The 16046-nt window shown below is 39.3% G+C and overlaps 1 pseudogene; it reads right to left on the bottom strand.

Annotated features, from left to right (window-relative positions):
• Positions 1 to 387: 387 nt before the first annotated feature.
• Positions 388 to 539, bottom strand: LOC125082805 (uncharacterized; annotated as a pseudogene).
• Between the last annotated feature and the right edge of the window lie 15507 nt (positions 540 to 16046).

The following is a 16046-nucleotide window of genomic DNA, read 5'->3' as shown; positions in this document are numbered from 1 at the left end:
TTGTCCCTGGATTGCTGTTAAGTAAAAACACCTCGGTGAGCCTTCCTGTTGGGCATAGTCTGTGAAAAGAACAGACAAGTACACTTTAGGGTCCCTCCATGATAGATTTGTACAAGATCTGATGGTGGTTATAAATTTTTTCTTAATTCTTAAGATGTTAATACAAATTTAATGTCCGCTACTACCTTTGAGGGGGATGAGGGGCAATTCTGGGCCCACGCATGAGAAGAGGTGATCAAGAGAAACCAACCTTCAATCTGTGGAGCTGACAAGCTGGCTCTTGAGCAGCGGTTCACAGTAAGATTAGAGATGAGGCAGGAAATCAGCAAGTAGCCAAGATTGCAGAGAAAAATGGGTTATTGAATTTGGGGGACAGGTTTTCAGTATTCCCTGGGGACTTCCAGAAATACTGAGTAAAAGACTGATTCTCCAGCTCTCAAGTAGGATAAACGTTTGAATTATTGTGATTCAGATTCTATTAGCAATAATCGCGCCTCGGATAAACCTCATTGGCTACGATACTGCCACTGCGCAAAGCTGTGATTCAGATTCTAGAAGGACATTTAACCTTATGGATTGTGGAATTCTAGGAAATACTTGCCACAGATGTAAAAGTTCCTGACACAGGTGTCTGGCTCAAATTAAGTACTCCGAAACTGGTAAAAGCCAAAAGTAGGTGTGGGTGTTACAGGGTTGAACTGAAACATGAGTGCATCAAAGTCCATGCTGTTAACATTTGTGATATTGAGTTTTTATGATTATAGTAACTTTGGGTAGCTTCTAAGTATTCATGGGTTTGAACTCACCATTTTAGCTATTTGAGGTTCACAAACTTTACTCACAAAAATACTCCTTTGCGGGGATGCCTGCAAGAATGAAGACGAGGCTACAAAACCAAGTTCCCATTTGCTCCCAGGCAGAGAATAAAATTAAAAGAAGCACAGAGTAAAATTCCCAAAGTGGGGAGCTGTGTGGCTTGAAATAGCATGAGCCGATTGTGAGAAGGCCCAGGCCCCAAACTCTCTCTCACGAACTTTCTACAAATTAGATCCAACACTCAGGGTACCAGCAGTCTTTGAAAATGCAAGTAACCCCAACTAACCTCATTTGTACCTTAATATAAATCACATTAGCCCTCTCTGCTCATTTACAGACTGAGAATTATCAGTGGGAGAGCAGTTGTAAATGACCGGATCCAGACGTGGGTGTCAGGGGACTTTGACCAGCTCGAGGTTGAGGAAGCCAAGCAGGAGATAGTAGAGGGATCCAGAACCCAAGAGGATGCTATAAAGGCCACCAAGACAACACATCTAGCCATATACTGATTACATGGATTTCCCAAGTCTATTAGTGTCACAGAGAATTATTGGCTAACAGGTCTACCTTTCTCCCAAACTCCTCAGAAGCCCCCATCCTCACTCTCAGGGTCTTCCACTCTTGGGATTACAAATCAAGGTCATTCATCACTGAACTGAAATGTCACATATAACTAATAGATAACATCATTAACATGTATATTTAAAATGGGCACTCTTACCTGGAGGTCAGTTACATTTCAGTAAAAATCACTTAAAGAAAAGTCAGCTTTTGACATTCAAAGAATGATTTTTCTGAGTCCCCACTCAGAAAATACTCTTGAGGGTGAACAGGATTAAGAGCCCACTTGTGATGAGCACTGGGCGATGCACAGAATTGTTGAATCACTGTATTGTACCCTGGAACTAATAGAATGCTGTGTGGTAATTATACTGGAAATAGTTTTTTTTTTTTTTTTTTTTTTTTTTTTTTTTAAAGAGAATAGTCTTGAAATATAGTCTTGGCCTTAACTGATCATGGTCTTTGTAATCCACTAGCTCCAAAGGAGGTCTGGTGATCTAGAGGGTGAGGTTCTACTCTGAGGAAGAGGTGGGGGTGGTGTGGTGGGTGTGATCCAGGGACTTGGAGTACTGGAGAAGGGAGCACACCAGGTAGGTTGATGGGAATTTTGAAAGCAGCAATCCTGGGAAAAGGGGAAGAGATCTCCAAGATGAGTTTGAAGGACTTCACATAAGTAATCACAGAAGTGGTCTGATAGATAAGTGTGAGGAGTGTTCTTGGCCCCTAATGAACTAAGAATTCAGCCTGCGTGAGGGAGGCCCAGAAAGTTCCCTGTGCTTAGAAGGAAGACTAAGGAGGTCTTATAAAGATAGTAGGCCAGCATGAGTCTGGGACAGGACAAGAAGCCTTGGTGTGAGGGATTTGGCAATTGGGAGCAAAAGGCAAGGATCAAAAGCTAGAACAGCTGGTGCCAGCATGATGCTTCAGGACACTACATGAAAGGAAGTTACCTAAATAGAAACCAGTCCAAGGTGCAGATCAGACGTCGCCTGTAGATATCTGCAGACATCTATAGACACTATATGAATATGGAAAGAGGGAAGAAATCTAAATGACCAAAAGCATTTACTCCAAAGAGGCCAAACCATCCAATAAAGATGGTCTGAACCTATAGATACCAAGGCATAATAAACTGCAGATATAAAGTCAATTTTTTTCTCTTGATAGCCAGACTTGGAGGGACTTATATAGGCGAACTATTAAATCAGTTACATAAACCAAAGACTTTATCTTCTCATATTTGAGTTGCAATAAGTGTAAACTTTTAAACAGATTTACTGGTCATTTGGGTTTTTGATCCTTTCCATAGCTGCACAGTGTACCCTCTGCCCAGAGGCCAGATTTCTGGTCTTTTCCAGAATCACTGGGTATCAGTTGGACAAACGTTGTAGTTGCCCTTACAAATGTTGTACTTGCAGCCACCCTCAGACACCCACTAACTCCCTCTGACTCTAGAACCCTAAGAAGTTTGGGGCAGCTAGCCAGTTCTACATCACCTAGGGGCAGTTCAAGATGTAGACTTCCATGTGGCTCCCATATGGCTTCTGAGCATCTAATCCCATGGACATGAGCAAGTCACAGAGAAGCCATGTTACAGGCATCACAGATAGCTCACTTGCTCACTCATCCTCCATTCTCATCTCTTCCTTTCATGCCTTCCTTTGCTATGGAGATCAGCCATCTAAAACTTTGCTCTCCACCTCTCTTGCCTCCTAACATGGCAAGAGTGCTCAGTGAGGGAGAAGGGGACAAAAATAAAGGACAAAGCTCCACCGAAGAGAAAAAGTCCTTTGTAATTCATCCTTTCCCCCTTATTCCATTGTCCTATCCTCCTTTTCCCTGCCCAAACTCAGACGTGATATTTATAACTACTACACCATCTTGTGACCATGAGACAACATCGATGAGGGCAACGAGTATATACTCACGATGGCAAGCAGAAGCATGGAATGACCTGGGTCCTTTGTGCCATGGGAGAGCCCTGCACTTTGTGAAACAATGATAAAAAAAAAAAATCCATATCTGTTTTCTCTGCTGTTAGGTTTTCTGTTCCGAGAGCCCAGCCCATTCCCAGTAATTAAAAAGGAAATCATTGTTGGGGCGCCTGGGTGGCTCAGTGGGTTGGGCTGCTGCCTTCGGCTCAGGTCATGATCTCAGAGTCCTGGGATCGAGCCCCGCATCGGGCTCTCTGCTCATCAGGGAGCCTGCTTCCTCCTCTCTCTCTGCCTGCCTCTCTGCCTGCTTGTGATCTCTCTGTCAAATAAATAAAATCTTAAAAAAAAAAAAAAAAAAAAAGGAAATCATTGTCATCTGAACATATACTCCAACTCATTTCACTATACTCCTACTGCTCCCTTTCACTTTCATTCATTAGTTCATTGATTCAACACATATTTGCTAATCATCTGTTAAGTGGAGGGCAGGAACCCTTCCACTTGCTGGAGATATCGTGATGACGTAGGCAAACTCTCTGAACTCCTGGGGATGATGTTCTACCTCCTGGAAACTCAGGCTCTAAGTAGACTCTTCCAAATGAGCCTACTCTTTATGCAATATGCACATCTTGGTGAACTCCGCTGACTCACAACACAAAGGAAAATTAAGTAGGGACAACCATTTGGGGTGATTGTCTTGTTTCATCAACTAAATTGTGAGAGGCTGTGACCTGTTCTTTCTTTGATGCCTCAGTTTTTTCTCCTTGGTAGCTTTATAGTAAAAATGTTCTGGTTGTTTAAATTCTTGGCCAAAATGGAGAAAACTGTAAATTTTGCCAAAAACACATTTCCACCATCCTTTACCTCACTTTTATGTACCACATGTCCTTCAATGCAGCTCAGAAACTTGGATCAGATCACTTACATTTCTGGTCACTCTCTGCTATCCCTCTGGTTTATATATCCTACACAGGTTAGGTTTGTTTGTATTGTTCTTAGTTGAAATTCAGCTCATGCAACCTCTCCTTTAGGTAGAGTCCTGCAAATTTCCTCATGCTTTATGCCCTTTTAAGCTGCATTTCAGCACAGAGCTTTCTTTGTTCTCAAGAATTCCAACAGCGTCTCAACAGAACCGCACGCAACCTATATAGGAAAGTGTCCATCACTTTTTTAGGGAGGTACATGTGTGGCTTCCAAAGCACTGTGGCACAATGCAAGTGTAGAAAAAAGCTTATGTCAAGAGGATTTTAGTCCCCTCATGCCAAGACAATTGTAAGTCTAAATCAGGGGGGAAAAAAAAAACATATATATATATATATATATATATATATATATACATACATATGTGTCTTGGCACGAGGGGACTAAAATCCTCTTGACATAAGCTTTTTTAACATATGTATATATATATACATATATACATATATGTATATATATATATATATATATATATGGAGAAGAATGTGCTTGCTTTGAGCAGGGAAAGTATACTGTTCAACATTGATTGGTTATTAACATATTATAATTTAACCTATATTGCAAAGTTTCTTCATGTAAGTGGTTTGGGAAAATACGTAGGAAATTATTGTTAATATCAAGCATGTGGGGATCTCAAAGCTTGTTACAGACTAGTAAACAACATTGTTCCAAGCTCACCACCAAGGAAGGGAAGCACAGAGAGATTAAGTGGCTTGACAGAGGTCCCACAGCCCATCATAGGCACAGTGGGGCTACCAGACGCTGCAAGTCAATGGAACCCAAGCTGGAAACACCACGTTCCCCCAAGTCCCTTGCATCATAGCAATCCCACCAACACGGATACCCTCTGCTCTCTTGCATTCCTTATCACCCATTCACCAGATTCTTCTCCATGGCCCATTAACCTTCAAAGAGTTGAGCAAACATAGTCAGACATCACAATGGATATAATGATGCGATGGGATTTGAACACCTGCCTGAGAGCAACGGAGCAATGGGGAAAGAAAATTGGCAGAAACCAATTACTCCTCGAGTAACAAATTATTTTAATCAGTAAAGAGGTGACTAGGTGTTGTTCATTTGGGCCCAAAGGATTTTTCATCTTCCCCCTTCCTCTTCCTGTCAGTAGATCTCTTCTGGGATCAGTCCCAAGTTATAGAAACAAACATAGTGGAAGTAAACATTAAAAATAATTTTAAGTCTACAGACACAACAGAAAGATGTTCCTGTTCCCTTTCAGAGAAAATGAAAAAAATCCTTCAAGACAGGTACATTTGTGGCAGGTGTATAAGGACTGTGGGGCCTACATATCTTTTGTAGGACAACAGAGTACTTTTTATGATTGACAAGACTGACAATTAGAGAAGTGGATGTTATGCATACTATTTACTTGAGGGAGAGGGCAAAAATAGCCATGTGTGAGTTTTTCCATCAGTCTGCACAAAGGGGAGTTATTCATTGGGTGCTATTTCTATGTGCCATGGGGAGCCATCTCCATATTCCACCTTTCAGGAAAGAGCACTCCCAAGTCTCCTGCAGGCTGAACTTGTCGGTTGAATGCTGTGGCCTCACAAGGCTGAGCTTGGAGATCCTCTCATATGATTTCTTCTGACTTTTCTGCTTGCCCTTGTGTCAGTTCCTTTTGCCATGAGCCTGCTTGTATAATCGAACTAAAGGAAAGACTTTTAAGACCACATATCTAGCAGACGAGACTCTTCTCCAGACCACTGTCTTTCATGATGCTTTCACCACTCAGGACAACCAGTATAATCCAAGAAAGCTCAACAGAACTCTGTGGTAGGTTTTGAGGGTGAGCAAAAGGATAAGACATAAATGTCTCACCTCCAGAATCATGCAACATCCTGCTTCTCTAAATATTCACTGTCTAAAATATCTGCACTGTGCATGTGGCATTTAAATATATATGGTCTGAGACTGATATAAAGCTGTATGTATATGAATTATACTTCAGTTAAAAGAACAAAAAAACCCACATATGTATGGTCTTCATTTTTATTTGACTTTTCCAAGGAAGCTGTCTTGTCTTTCCAATTATGTTGTCAATTCTTAAAGACTAGAAAATTTGCCCTTCATGTTTTTCAAAGCACCTGGCATAACTCAAGGCCTATCGTAATTGCTACTCTACAGAAATTTTGTCAAATAGTCCATAAAAAGGTATCCATTGCCTCTTTAGAGGAAGGATTGTATTAGGCTCCTGACTCTTGACTCTGGAACTTCATCATAGAGGCTCCCATCTAAAGAAGCAAATGTGATATCCACAAGAGATCACTTTTATGACCATATATTGGAGATTAGAAATTACTCTATTATAAATTGGGAATTAGCTTTGAATTTCCTTGAATTTTCTCATAGTCTTTCCATTTTACTAAAATTGCCTGCAATCTCTATACAATTAACATAACTTAGGTATTGTCAATAAGCAGAAGTCTCAGATACTTGATAATATGAAAATCACCACTGATATATAAAAGGTTGATAAGGACCTCCTTTTGTCAATGGAAAAGGAGGATGTTGTGTAGGATGTTAATAATTTACCAGAGTAAGAAATAGGGTTAAGCAGAAGTCATTATATCTTGGGATGTCTCAGGGCCTTTACTTGGTTAAAACATGTTGTGAATCCTCATGATGAGCGTATTGTCTGTTAACATTTCTCAAATACACTTGAAAATGCGACTTATATTCTCAAGATACACGTAGGACCGGGGTTCCTACAAAACATACATTGGCTAATCTATGACATTTGTAAGAGACTGGATCCATCCTTTGAAGAATGTGCAGAACACAACCCAAGTTCTTTGTCAATGTGAGCATTTTAAAAACATATGTGTAAATAGAAATTTGCAATAAACTTCAGCTCTATATTGATTAAAAAATCTTTACTGTCATTACCAACTGGTACATGACTGCTTTTCTCTAAACATACTCTTAAACTATCACTCTGATCTGACTCTATATAGCAGGGTATAAATAGCACTCTCTCGCATCTGTGTTTCCCAAGTATCTCACTGTGGTAGGCTGTATCTACCACTCTTGTGAAGCAAGCAAAGATTAGTTAGAATAATATCCCTGATATGAAAAAACACATCTGGGCTCTAAGTTCTAGGACTGACAACACAGTATGTTTCGGAATAAGTGCTCACAGCAAACATAGAGAAAATCCTGACGGCCTCCCTAGGGAGTGTTCTTTGTTTTCATGTTTTCTGTTGCTTTTGTAACCACCTTGATCTTCATCTGTGTAAGTCCATATTGTTCATTGGAGAATTAACATCAAAGCAAAATATCCAACAGCCTTCTTGCTTTTAACAAATTTCTTAATTAAACCCAAGAGTTCCTTTTCTTTCTCACATTGAAGATTTATGTGCTCATCATGCTCACCCAAAAGTACCATATGACCCAGAGTGTTAGAATCCTCAAAACCACGTACCCTGATCCTTATTATTTTAAAAACTGAATACACCCACACCTGAAATAACTACAAAGCCTCACTCCCCAGGCTGCTCACCAATCAGACAATACCTGGTCCAGCCCACCACTAATTGATCACACACACCATACACATGGAAAGGGGCACGTTGCTGCAGAGTTTATAATGACTTCCAGAACTTGACTCTTCAGGATATCACGAATCACGGCAAGCATATGTCTAAGTTGTAATTGGGAGGTGGTGTCTCTTAATCGTTATTTAGTTTTAATAAGGACTCTTTGGAAAGAAATATATTCTGAGATTTCTGCCACTCAAAGCACAGCCCTCAAACCAGCAGCATCAACATCTTGTGGGATCTCGTTAGAAATTAAAAATATAAGTCTCCAGTCGAACCAATGGAGGCTGAAACTCTATTTCAACAAGACTTCTGTGCATAGTAAAGTTTGAGAAACACAGAAATCTGGTCAGATTTCCCTTTCTAGACTTCAAACCCACTCACACTCATTGTACAACTAATGACAGTTTCCTCTCTTATGGAACTAAAATATAATGAGCAAACTGTAGTATTGTAGAAAGTGATACTAAAAAATTTCGAGCATTTTCCCAAAGACAAATATTGGATGTTGGAACAAGCAGAGCATTTCATGACTGCAAAGTTCCTTTAAGAAGTCTTTCCTATCCAAAATTATGCTTATTTACTTTGATGTTTGCTGCTAGGCTATAGAAGGGCCTGTTGACCTTATGGTATACAAAGTAACGGGTTTATGACTGGCTTTCACAAGAGTCAATCATTTCTGCTTTGGGGAAGTAATAAAAAGAATCAGGAAAACACCACCATTTAAAGCAGCTTGTTTTGCGTTTCCTTCCCCATCAAATGGTGTGGATTTTGGGGAAGAGATTATTTTAATCCAGAGACCTAATTGAGTGGATGGTACCTAACTGTATTTAACACTCTTGAGATAGAACATTACAGCACAGGAGGAAAGCTCGTTGGTCTTCATCTCTCGGTGTGATGTATCTGCTTTGCTAATTATTTTTTAAAAATCCCCAAATTAGGTCTAGCCCAGAGAAGAGAGTCATCCACTGATTTGAAAAAGCAAAGGGAGCTAAAGAAAATGAGACATAACTAAAAAAAAAAAAAAAAAGCTTTCAGTTTTTAAAAAACTTCAGATTTTATATATTCAGTTTTGTTTGACCCCTTTTAAATTAGACACTGTAGTAAATTAGACACACTTTTATTCTTGTGGTGTTGCCATCGCCAGAAACCTGTTTCTCTAAATCATCTTTGAAAACTATCCTCAAAATACTCTTTGAGCATCACAGGAAAATGACATGATTTTGTTCCCACTGGTTATTTTTAATTTTAAGTGTTGCCATCCAGGCTTATCTCCCATCCTTTCTCCCAAAGTTAGGCCCCAGTGGTCTCAAATCATTCCCTTAAAATCAAGAAACCAACTCTAAAACACATCTTGCCCCACTTGATTTTTAAAAGTTTGTGCTCAGTAATAAGGAATATCTAAGCAGTTTTGGCCAACAGTAAAATGAGGACAACAGCATCTGCCTCAGTTTCTTTCTGTGAAGATCGAAAATACTCAGAGGAAGATACAACACTCAAGTGTCTGTAGGAATTCTGGTTGGTTTTTGCAAAATATTCAGTTCAGACTCCAGGCATGCCTCATCATGCACAGCAGCCATCAAATTTTGCATCGGTGACTTATGCAACTGGTGAGCTTTCTAAAGATTTCTCCATCCCTCAGGAACGTTTTCTCTCCCCCCTGCCACCCTGTCCTCTGCCCTAGGTCTCCACAAGGTCAGCCAGGAATGGAGGCCAAATGAGATGTCCAGAGGAAGGGGTCTGCTATGTAAATAAGGGTGAATGAGTGTGTGTGTGTGTGTCCAGAGCTAAGGCCAGAGCAGCAATTGTGACTTGCAGCAGTGAGGGACACCAACGTACTAGAGGGTGGGGTTTTTCTAGTGTGTTGTGGAATACATAGCCCTGCGCTGGAGATGCCCAGCACCACTTCCAAGTTCCAAGGGCCTAAGGTTGCGTAAAGTTCAGGTGAGAGAGAGGTGATAGACTCCAGTGTTTGGAGTCTATCAGAGCTTAAAACAATTCAGGAGATATCATAGATGAGTTGTCAATCCCAACGGAGCCTCCCAAGCATCAGCACAGACAAAATTCTTGGGAGTCCTTGGAGGTTATCTGTGTGCATTTTGTAAGTGTCTCTATGGTCTGGAGGAGAGAGAGAGGACTACTTCCAGGAAGACTGGAGTCAAACAACCTGGATTCAAATTCTAGCCCAGCCATTACAATCTGTGTAATCTTATAATTACCACCCACTCTACACGAGAATGCTAAATATTTCTATTAACCGCTATCCAACAAATATTTAGAAGACACAGCAATGAAGAAAATTCCTATCTTTGGCAACGTTACTAAAATGATGATAGCATTCATTCATTAGGTTCTTACTCTATACCTGGATCTATTAACATGCTTCACATACATCATACCTCTATTAATTCTCATAAGAGTCCTATGAAACAGAGATTAATTATATCCACTCTACAGTTGAGGAAATTCTAGCTTAAGAGGTTAGATTACTAAAGTTTACAATAGTAGTAAGTATCAGAAATGGAGTTTGAACCAGATGGGTTTTTGTTCACAAAGCCAGAGTGCTTGAGCCCTGACACCATTTGGTAGGTAATAGGGAAAAGGCATGGCTCAAATGAGTCCTGAGCAAGATAAAAATCATAAAAACCAGAGTAAAGATATAAATATATCCTTAAAGGGTCGGAAATGACACAAGTGCTAGAGAAGGAAGAAGTGCACCCACATGTAACCAGGGGGGTATCAGTGAGGTTATCCTGAAGGAGATGGCAGGGATAGATTGGAAGAGCTTTCTAGGTTAAAAAAATAGATGTAGATAAAGATATAGATATAGATATTAATAATGATCATCTTCCCTGCAGGAATTTACAGGAAATTATTTATACTTTTCTCCACAGAGCTCAAATAATTGCCCCAAGTTTATTCTAATTAGCTTTCTCCTTTGTTTTGTTTTGTTTTTTTTTTAAAGATTTTATTTATTTGTTTGACAGACAGAGATCACAAGCAGGCAGAGAGGCAGACAGAGAGAGAGAGGAGGAAGCAGGCTCCCTGCTGAGCAGAGAGCCCAATGCGGGGCTCGATCCCAGGACTCTGAGATCATGACCTGAGCCGAAGGCAGCGGCTTAACCCACTGAGCCACCCAGGCACCCCTAGCTTTCTCCTTTGTGAGGAAAGGAATAGGGTACTAATTTTGGTCTCTTGTTTGCAAAAGAGGAAAATGACACCAAGCTTAAAAAATTTTTTTCAAGACCCTAGAGAACACCAATAAAACAAAAGGAATAAGTACAAGTTTGGGTCTTGGGACTCCATGTTAATCCAGCAACGTGTTCACATGATCAGCCTCTCATTTAAACACAGGTCTAAGTGTACCCTTTGCAAATACGTAGCAAATTCATGCACATCTTTCCTTTTCTTTTTTAAAAATATAAAGCTTTCTCAGGAGGATTGTGGGGACAAGTTCAATTTTTGAAAATGAGGTGGAAAATTCAGCATTACACGGTTCCCTCAGTAAATCTGGGGATCACAGTATTTGCTTGCAAAGCTTATTTGGGGCTATTTCATTGGTTCGTCTCATTTAGAACCCCACTGCAAGCTAATGATGCCTACAAGTGTGCAGGGAAATGAAGATATGGTGATGGTAGTTAGCTCCACCAAGCCATTTGGCCACTCGGCCAGGACCAAAAAAAAGGTAGGTCAGAGTGTGAAACCATAGTTTTCATCCATTTTCTTACCTCTGAATCCTTTTAGGATGTAGACCAGCCTATCAAAAAAGTGCATGGGCTGGTGCTCATAAATGGTTATTTATGAGGTTATATGGCAGAGATTGCCCATTGTCTTCCCCACCTTCTTCCATAACAGAAATACTTTATTTGGTCATACAACCACCCAGAGGGGAAGAAAAGGACAGACTTTTTTTTGCCATCAGTCGTGTCAGGCAGCTTTCTCCTGGGCAATATAATAGAGGCAGAACTCAATTTTCAGCTTCCAGGGAACACGCTTAAAGGTAAGAGACAGATTGCCTTCTCTCCTTCTCTTCCTTCTCCTTCCTAATGGCTGGAATACAGATGTAATAGCTGGAGCTTTAGCAGCCACTTTAAGCCATAAGAACCACTGTAGTTTAAAGCCACAGATGAGACAAGATAGAAGAAAACTTGGTACCATGTCCTGCCATACCAGTTCTGGATCTCATGACTTCTTGAAGTGACAAACTTTTATCTTGAGTAAGGCACTGTTATTTTAGGTTAGTTATTCTATTACTCATAGCCTAACCTAACAGAAGCTGGAGCAACCTCTTGGGCACTGTAGTTTGCTCTGCAATCAGGCAGAATAAAGTATCTTTCTCCTGGTTTCTCTAAACTGTGGCAATTATTAGCTAGACCACTTAATGAGCAATTTATCAAGAACTATCTTTTGACATATTTTTGTTGTCATTGCTTTAAGCTCCTATTTAAAGCATTAGTTACAATTCATATTGTATACTTCCATGTATTAAGTCTGTTTTTTTTTTCCCAACTAAATTGAAAGCTGCTTCACCCATGAATTCCAGATATTCAAGTCTCAGTGATAACTTCAGGATACATTTACCATCTGTGTTAAAATTTGAAACTTTTTTTTTTTCAGGGATGAACTGTTCATTTGTACACAGAGAGTTACTGAAAAGCAAGGTAGCATAGGGTTTAAGAAATTGGTTTAAATCCCAGACACTTTAGCAGGTGAGAGACTTACTCTCACTGTGCCTTAATTTCCTCATCTAGAATATGGAAATAATAACAGCTGACAATAATATAGGTAAAAATATAATAATATAAAGTACTCTCTTAGGAAGTCAGTACTGCATTGAGTCTCATTTCCAGGTCAGAAAACTAAGATTCAGAGAATGTCAATGGCTCAAGTTCACAGAAGTAGTCAGTAGTCCCAGTGAGATTCACTGGTGTCCTTAGCTTTTCAGCAAGTTCTTCTTCTTCCATGAAAATGCTACAATAGCAACACTGATACTTCTGCCCCAAACCTACTCTTCTGGAATTTTCTTTTAAAGCCTATTACTTCTATCATTCATTTTACACTGTCTTGTCATTCCCCCCTACCCCCTCTTTAGGATGCTTTTCCACAACTAACAAAACATTTTGAGGGGAAGAATTCCATGTAACATACCTTTGTCACACAAGCCCCTTTCAAATGGTCAAGAGATAGTATTAATACTAATGATGTTCTTGTGTTGGAGAGCATTGCAAACTATGGAAAACAAAAGAAGGCATTGAATCTAATAATATTTTCTACCACAGTGAAGGTCTTCTTATTAAAACAAGAATATGGCACAAGTAACATAGGACCCAAACACAAACCCTACTAGTCTACATTGACCAATGCAATTTGCCATGGACATTCTAAGTATTAAAATAATTAGTTACATAAACATTAAGAATAGATATTCCATTCATTGTTTACGCTCCAGTTTTAATAAGGAGTGGTTCATTTTATATATTAAATGAACTCATTATGTTTGGCTTGTGTAAATCAGAAGGAAATTTCTTTTTTTTTTAAATTTTATTTTTTATAAACATATAATATATTTTTATCCCCAGGGGTACAGGTCTGTGAATCGCCAGGTTTACATACTTCACAGCACTCACCATAGCACATACCCTCCCCAATGTCCATAACCCCACTTCCCAACCCCCTCCCTCCATCAACCCTCAGTTTGTTTTGTGAGATTAAGAGTCTCTTATGGTTTGTCTCCCTCCCAATCCCATCTTGTTTCATTTACTCTTCTCCTACCCCCTTAACCCCCCATGTTGCATCTCCTCTCCCTCATATCTGGGAGATCATATGATAGTTGTCTTTCTCTGATTGACTTATTTTGCTAAGCATGATACCCTCTAGTTCCATCCACGTCATCGCAAATGGCAAGATTTCATTTCTTTTGATGGCTGCATAGGATTCCATTGTGTATATATACCACATCTTCTTTATCCATTCGTCTGTTGATGGACATCTAGGTTCTTTCCATAGTTTGGCTATTGTAGACATTGTTGCTATAAACATTCGGGTGCACGTGCCCCTTTGGATCACTACGTTTGTATCTTTAGGGTAAATACCCAGTAGTGCAATTGCTGGGTCATAGGGTAGTTCTATTTTCAACATTTTGAGGAACCTCCATGCTGTTTTCCAGAGTGGTTGCACCAGCTTGCATTCCCACAACAGTGTAGGAGGATTCCCCTTTCTCCGCATCCTCGCCAGCATCTGTCATTCCCTGACTTATTAATTTTAGCCATTCTGACTGGTGTGAGGTGATATCTCATTGTGGTTTTGATTTGTATTTCCCTGATGCCGAGTGATGTGGAGCACTTTTTCATGTGTCTGTTGGCCATCTGGATGTCTTCTTTGCAGAAATGTCTGTTCATGTCCTCTGCCCATTTCTTGATTGGATTATTTGTTCTTTGGGTGTTGAGTTTGATAAGTTCTTTATAGATTTTGGACACTAGCCCTTTATCCGATATGTCATTTGCAAATATCTTCTCCCATTCTGTCAGTTGTCTTTTGGTTTTGTTCACTGTTTCCTTTGCTGTGCAAAAGCTTTTGATCTTGATAAAATCCCAAAAGTTCATTTTTGCCCTTGCTTCCCTTGCTTTTGGTGATGTTCCTAGGAAGATGTTGCTGCGGCTGAGGTCGAAGAGGTTGCTGCCTGTGTTCTCCTCAAGGATTTTGATGGATTCCTTTCTCACATTGAGATCCTTCATCCATTTTGAGTCTATTTTCGTGTGTGGTGTAAGGAAATGATCCAATTTCATTTTTCTGCATGTGGCTGTCCAATTTTCCCAACACCATTTATTGAAGAGGCTGTCTTTTTTCCATTGGACATTCTTTCCTGCTTTGTCGAAGATGAGTTGACCATAGAGTTGAGGGTCCATTTCTGGGCTCTCTATTCTGTTCCGTTGATCTATGTGTCTGTTTTTGTGCCAGTACCATGCTGTCTTGATGATGACAGCTTTGTAATAGAGCTTGAAGTCCGGAATTGTGATGCCACCGACTTTGGCTTTCTTTTTCAATATTCCTTTGGCTATTCGAGGTCTTTTCTGGTTCCATATAAATTTTAGGATTATTTGTTCCATTTCTTTGAAAAAAATGGATGGTACTTTGATAGGAATTGCATTAAATGTGTAGATTGCTTTAGGTAGCATAGACATTTTCACAATGTTTATTCTTCTAATCCAGGAGCATGGAACATTTTTCCATTTCTTTGTGTCTTCCTCAATTTCTTTCATGAGTACTTTATAGTTTTCTGTGTATAGATTCTTAGTCTCTTTGGTTAGATTTATTCCTAGGTATCTTATAGTTTTGGGTGCAATTGTAAATGGGATGGACTCCTTAATTTCTCTTTCTTCTGTCTTGTTGCTGGTGTAGAGAAATGCAACTGATTTCTGTGCATTGATTTTATATCCTGACACTTTACTGAATTCCTGTACAAGTTCTAGCAGTTTTGGAATGGAGTCTTTTGGGTTTTCCACATATAGTATCATATCATCTGCAAAGAATGATAGTTTGACTTCTTCTTTGCTGATTTGGATGCCTTTAATTTCCTTTTGTTGTCTGACAGAAGGAAATTTCTTAAATGGAATGATCAAGAAATAAATTCCCAATCTGAACCACAGAAGATCTAAGAATTTTTTGAGACTCCTTAGATGTCATATTTTAGTGACCGTGGGGAGTATATATAACTACTTATTAACTACTATTTAAATGAAAATAATATAGTCTCAACCTCTGGTAAAATCAATTGAGCAAAAAAAATCAATATTTAATAATGTGATTGTTAAGATCTATCAGAGACTACCAAAAGAAGCAAAACAGTCAATATGAAACATCTAAAATTAGGGAAAAACAAATTAGGAACTCTATGTAATTTATATTTGTAAAACAGCCTTCACTATTCAATGATATGTCTAAGAAAATATACCTATTTATAGATGCAAACTTTCTACAAAAGGGAAATTGCACTGATGTTCGTTTTTTAACTGGAGACCAGAATAGAATAATCATAAATGTGTTTCACCATTGCGTAGCATTTTATAGTTTATAAGTGACTTTGGCCTCTATTATTTTATTTAATTCTCATATGAATTCCAAAGTAGCAGGTATTAGTATCCATCCCCATTTTACAAAATAGGAAACCAAGGATCAGAGAAGTAAGATTTCCTTTCCA

This window comes from Lutra lutra, chromosome 12 (assembly GCF_902655055.1).
Source record: "Lutra lutra chromosome 12, mLutLut1.2, whole genome shotgun sequence".
Taxonomy (NCBI): Eukaryota; Metazoa; Chordata; class Mammalia; order Carnivora; family Mustelidae; genus Lutra; species Lutra lutra.
Note: the sequence above shows the minus strand (reverse complement) of the source record. Positions and strands in the feature narration are given on the sequence as shown.